Raw genomic sequence first — 6,531 nt, 5'->3', positions numbered from 1 at the left:
CTTCCTTTTGAATTTGACTGTAGTTACGCTGTGCAGAAGTGAGAGTCTTGGACATATTGGATATTGGGCGCTCGCTTCCATCAGGATAGCGGTGAAACAGGACTGCTCCAATACCAACGTTTGATGCGTCACAAGCCAGTCCCAAAGTTTTGTTTGGATCGAAGTGTATCAGAACTTGACTTGATGAAAGTACATTTTTCAAGTGATCAAAAACTGACTGTTCCTCATCTCTTCACTTCCAAATAGTTGACTTTTTCGTAAGGCAATAGAGTGGCTCTGCTATACTGGCTAGGTTTGGGATAAACTTTCCATAAAACTGAACTGAACCTAGGAAAGATTTCAAGCTTGATTCGTTCGTTGGAGATGGCATCTTTAAGACTGCTTCGACTTTGGATCCCTTAGTGATCCCTTCAGTCGACAAAATGTGTCCAAGGTATTCTACACTGGGTAGTGCAAACTGGCACTTTTCACGGCGACATCTGAGTCCATTGTCGCTTAGACGTGTGAGCAGACACTTTAGGTTGTTTAAGTGACTGTTTGCATCTTTCCCACTGACGAGCATGTCATCCTGGAAGACGGCCACTCCAGGTAGATCATGGGTCAGGTTTTCCATGATCTCCTGAAAGTAACCAGGTGCTGACTTGATTCCGAAAGGGAGTCGTTGTTGCAGGAGTACTCCACGGTGAGTGCTGAGTGCGAGTCTGCGTTGACTTTCTGGAGCCAGTTTGATCTGATTATAGGCATCAGCAAGGTCTATCTTTGTATATCCGAATCCACCTCCGAGTTTCTGCATCAGTTCAGCAGGGAGTGGCATTGGATGACGGTGATCAGCAAGTTGGTCATTAATTCCCACAGAGTAGTCACCACAAATCCGTAGTTTGGGCTTCAGGTTGCTTGAAGCGTGTGCTTTACGAATCGGTACCACTGGCGTTCCGTATTCATTGAATTGAACAGGCTTCCAGATTCCCTTGGCGATGCCTTCTTCGTAACCTTTGGCCAGGTCATCACGAAGAGCAAATGGGACCGGACGTGCCTTGTGAAAGACTGGTGTTGCGTCCGATTTGAACTTCACTTCCAGTTCAAAGTTCTTGAGACATCCCAATTCCTGCTTGAAAAGATCTGGAAATTCATCACACATGTTGTGACAATCTTGCTGCAGGGAAACATAGGGCTCGCTTGAGGTCTTTGGATACATCCCTTCTGCACCTTCCCTCTTAGCTTGGCTGTCTATGCTTTTCAAACCTAGAGCAGTGTCTACGGAAATTCCCAGAGTCTGGATAGCATTCCGACCCAGCAAATTAAGATCAGAGATCTTGGTGACTATGTAAGGTATAAGATCCTGCTTACCAGTTGTTGGATCCTTGGTTTGGCCCATGAAAGTTCCTAGAACAGGCAGGTTGTGCTTGCTGGCAGATTCATAGCGATGATTGACATCTTACAGCTTTGGTCTTCCACGTTGTTTCCAGACTGACAAGGAAACAAAATTGCCTGTAGTAGCAGTGTCCAATTCCATTGTGAACAGTCTGTTCTGGATTGTTACTGGCACAATTAAACTGTGAGTGTCTCGGGAAACTTCACCTAGGATCGCCTTGACTAGCTCAGCTTTTGTGATTCTTTTCACGGGAGTTTGTGAATGGCCATTGCGTTGCTGATGTTGTTTTTTCCTACACACCGCTTGCAAATGACCCTTTTTATCACAAAAATGACATTTGGTTTCCCTGAAAGGACAGTCTGTTGCTTTGTGGGCCTTTCCACATCGGTAGCATTTCTCCTGGTTTGTGGAATAAGACTGCTGATGTTTCTTTTGAGGACTCTTATTCCTGTTCTGCTGGACCTTGTACACCTGCTTGGTTTTGGAACCGTATACAGTTTCTTTAGCAGCCTTTGCTGCGTCTTCAGTCTCAATGGCAACCTGGACAGCACGGGCAAAATCTAGTTCTGAGTCTTTTATCTTAAAAAGCGCCTTCAGAACCGCTTCATTGTTAACCGAACATATGAACCTCTGTCTCAGAGCTTCATCCTGTGGGTTGGTGATCGCTGGAAAATCACAGGTAGCTGCATCCTGGCGTATACGTGCTGCCAGCTCCTGGAGAGTTTCGCCTGGCTTCCGCTGCATATCACTCCAAAACTTGAAACGCTCTCTCACAATGAAAAGTTTAGGGTCGAACTGTTCCTTCATGAAGTCAACGATTTCGTCCATTATCAAGTTGTTGATATCTTTAGGCGGATTTTGTTGGGTAGCCAGATTAGCAAGTTGTTTGTAAACAGTAGCAGTCTGATTGGTCAGGAACACTTGTGCCATGCGTTTTTCAGGTACAGCATTAGCAGCCACAAACGTACGGAATCTTGACCAGTAATCAGGCCATAGTTCTGTCGCTGAATCAAATGCAGTAAATGGTGGAATCGACACTGTTGTTGAAGCAGCTGAAAAATAGCCACTAGAATTGCCTTCAACTTGTCGAGCACCAAACAGTTTTAACAGAGCGTCCATATCTCTCTGATGTTGTTGCATTTGCTTGTCCATTTGTTCCCTAAACAATTTAATAAGTTCTACTGTCTGTTTTTCAGCCATTGTTATTACGATGAATAATTTTACGGTAAAGTAAGCATGTATCCTATCGGTCCTATCGGCGACGCCAATAAACTCTGTTATGTTTCCCTCGGGTGACTCGTAGAGATAACATAACGAGTTATACAGTTTATTTATTACATTTATTGTTCAATTACATACAAAGAACGCACTCACCCAATGTTCGTTATGAATAAACAAAAGTCATGTCCGCCATATATATATCAATGACATTTTACTACGACAGTCCCACAAGACAACAACAATGAAACAATGAACTCAGACGAACCACATGACACACGGAACGTCAGACGAATTACATATCTAACAGTCCATATAACATTATATATATATATATACCCATATATGCATGTATGCATACATATATATATGTAGGTATATACACATATATATGTATATATACATATATTTATATATTATATATATTATTATATGATCGAACGCCACGCATCTTTTTTCAAGTTTTCTCTATCTCTCTCTCTCTCTATATATATATATATATATATACAATATATACACACACACACGCTCGCGTGTATATATATATATATATATATATATATATATATATATATATATATATATAAAATCAAAATAAGCAACACGGATTTCAAAGATGATTGCAGTACGCACGTTTCATGCTACTCCATTTATTTAAGTAATGCGAGCATTACATTAAATGCAATATGTAGAGAAATCTTCAGCTGCAGGAAAATGCAGAAAATTACAGTAGAATAGACATATTATAATTGTGGCAACATTTCAAATCCAAGTGGGAGGAAGAATACATAAAAAAAAGATGGATTTTTATGTATTCTTCCTCCCACTTGGATTTGAAATGTTGCCATAAAGAAGAATAGCTTTATGGAATCCAGTTGGCTGCGATGGCACTGAAAAAGGCTGCAGGTCAAGTGGAACATCACTGTTCATATAGAAAAAGCATTGCACGTCGTGCGTTTGTTTTTTATCGGTCTTTTTTTTTTAGTAGGTATTTTTTTATTAGGAATATCAGTAAGTAATAGTGAAATGAAATTACGAATGTTGTGTCAGTGCACAGTGAAACTATTAAAGCTGAAACTATTATCTCACATTACAAAAGAGTTGTTACTGTTTCACTTTTGACGCGTAATACTGAAATAGTGTAACAGATGAGAAACTGCTCTGGGCGCGCATTAGGCAAGAAGTAAAATTTGAATGAAATCGGTTGGGTAGTTCTCGAGCTTTAGTGATGTGCACATATAGACAGACAGACATTCTCTGTTCTATATATATATATATATATATATATATATATATATATATATATATATATATATATATATATATATATATATATATATATATATTAATCCTTTTTGCCCCTTGTGGAGCATAGAGCCTCAACAGTTATTTTCCACTTTTTGTGGTTTTGGATGAGCTCAGGACTACCGGCCTGACATGGGAAGCAGCCAACAAACACGCCATATATATATATATATATATATATATATATATATATATATATATATATATATATTGGGCTTCTTTCAGTTTGCGTCTACCACACCCACTCACAAGACTTTGTTCGGCCCAAGGCCATAGTAGAAGACACTTGCCCATGGTGCCACGCAGTGGGACTGAAGCCAGGACCATGTGGTTAGAAAGCAAGCTTCTTACCACGCAGCTACAGTTTTGTTCTTTACATTTTAAAGTAGATTGATAAAGATTAAACATACATTACTTTAAAAGTGTACTAATCTGTAACTGTATCTGTTAAACAAAATTATGTTCTTTATTTTTCTTCATTTGATATTACGTAATCCTATAAATATCATACTGCATGCATGATAGAATATGATATATTTTTAAGAAATTAAATGGATTAATAAATTTCAAACAAACCCTCCTTTAGGAATGTATTAATTTGAATCTGTTTTAAATACAATTAAACTCTATCTTCTTCATAATTTATTCTATATATTAAGTACATATTTAGATTGTCACCACAAAACCGGGAATATCCAGAAATCCAAGACACTTCTGGTCCCAAGCTTGCTGGATAGATGGTCCGGTATTGTATACAAGTGAGAGCGCATGTGTGCATTTGTGAATATATATTTTTGTATTGCACTGTGTATATGAATCGTTTCCATTTCTACCTGTGATTATCTTTATGTGTATGCGAATGCGCTTGTAAATAAACTGCTTGCGCGCGCATGTCCATGTAAACCTTTATGTGTGTATATGCGTAGGCATTTATACCCGCTTGTGTGTTTCGTTCTTTCCAGCCATTGTACGCTTTGGCCATGTTGGATGCAATAAAGCCTTATACGATCGCTCTATCGCGCGTGTGGAGCTTATTCTTCTGATTTTAACAATGCCTGTGTGTGTGTGTGTGTGTGTGTGTGTGTGTGTGTGTGTGTGTGTGTGTGTGTGTGTGTGGTTTGCGAAACAGCTGAGTTACTGGAAGCTGTTCTCCGTAGATTACAAACCTGTTAAAAGTAGTTGGTTTGAAACGGAGAAAATCATTTTTAGGTGATATTTGAAATCTTCAACTGAAGCCATTGTCACGTTTTTGATTTCCTTGGGTAAAGAATGGAATAAATGGAGTCCGTCTCAAGGCAAGGCTGTTGTAATGCACTGTTTTTATTTCATTATCAACTGATGAGATCTTTGGCAGTTGAAAATATCTTCCTGTTCTTTTATCTATTCGATGTTTGTAAAGTAACCAAGATTCTTCGCCATGTAGAATAATATATATATACATATATATATATATATATATATATATATATATATATATATATATATATATATATATATATATATATATATATATATATATATATATATATATATATATGTGTGTGTGTGTGTGTATGTATATATATATATATATATATATATATATATATATATATATATATATATATACATACACATAAGGAATCTCTCTTTCTCTCCCTCCCCCCTCTCTCTTTCTCTCGCTCTTTCTTCTCTTTTCTTTTCTGTGCTCTGAAGAGTAAATCTGATTAGCTACGAGAAGCTATCATCGACCACTATATAATATACATATGATATGAAGCTGTTTTCTACATCAAAGATAATAATATGTAGGGAAGATGAATGTTTCAGATAAATACGAAGAGTGAATGTTACTAGATACAGAGGCAAAAACAGTAGTGCTCTACACGAACGTAGCTGTTGATGATAATCGTGATGATGATGATGTTGTTGATGATGATGATGATGATGACGACGACGACGACGATGATAAATACAAACACACAGATACACACACATACACACACACACACACACACACAATCGTACACATAAAGAATAGATAAGAGAAGCAAGGTGAAAGGATACATGTTTATTCCATTCATTTGCAATTGTTTCATTATCTTGTAAGGTATATAATAAATATTACATTAACGTTTGTGCATATATATAAAATATACATGTACATATATATGTACACCCATATAAACGCGTGTGTCTATGTGTATATATATATATATATATATATATATATATATATATATATATATATATATATATATATATATATATATTCCTTTCTTTTATTCTTTTACTTGTTTCAGTCTTTTGATTGCGGCCATGCTGGAGCATCACCTACAGTCGAACAAATCGACCTTAGGACTTATTCCTTGTAAGCCTAGTACTTATTATATCGGTCTATTTTGCCGAACCGCTAAGTTACGAGGACGTAAACACACCAGCAACGGTTGTCAAGCGATGGTCTGCGGACACAGACACACAAACACACACACACACACATATATATATATATATATATGTATGTATGTATGTATCTATATATATATATATATATATATATATATATATATATATATATATATATATATATATATAAACTAAAACTAAAATAAAAACAACAAAAATTAAAAGAATGTACACATGGAATGTATTAGGTT

Source organism: Octopus bimaculoides, chromosome 8 (genome assembly GCF_046866305.1).
Source record: "Octopus bimaculoides isolate indiv1 chromosome 8, ASM4686630v1, whole genome shotgun sequence".
Lineage (NCBI taxonomy): Eukaryota > Metazoa > Mollusca > Cephalopoda > Octopoda > Octopodidae > Octopus > Octopus bimaculoides.
The sequence above is the reverse complement of the archived record's forward strand: the minus strand, read 5'-3'. Positions refer to the sequence as shown.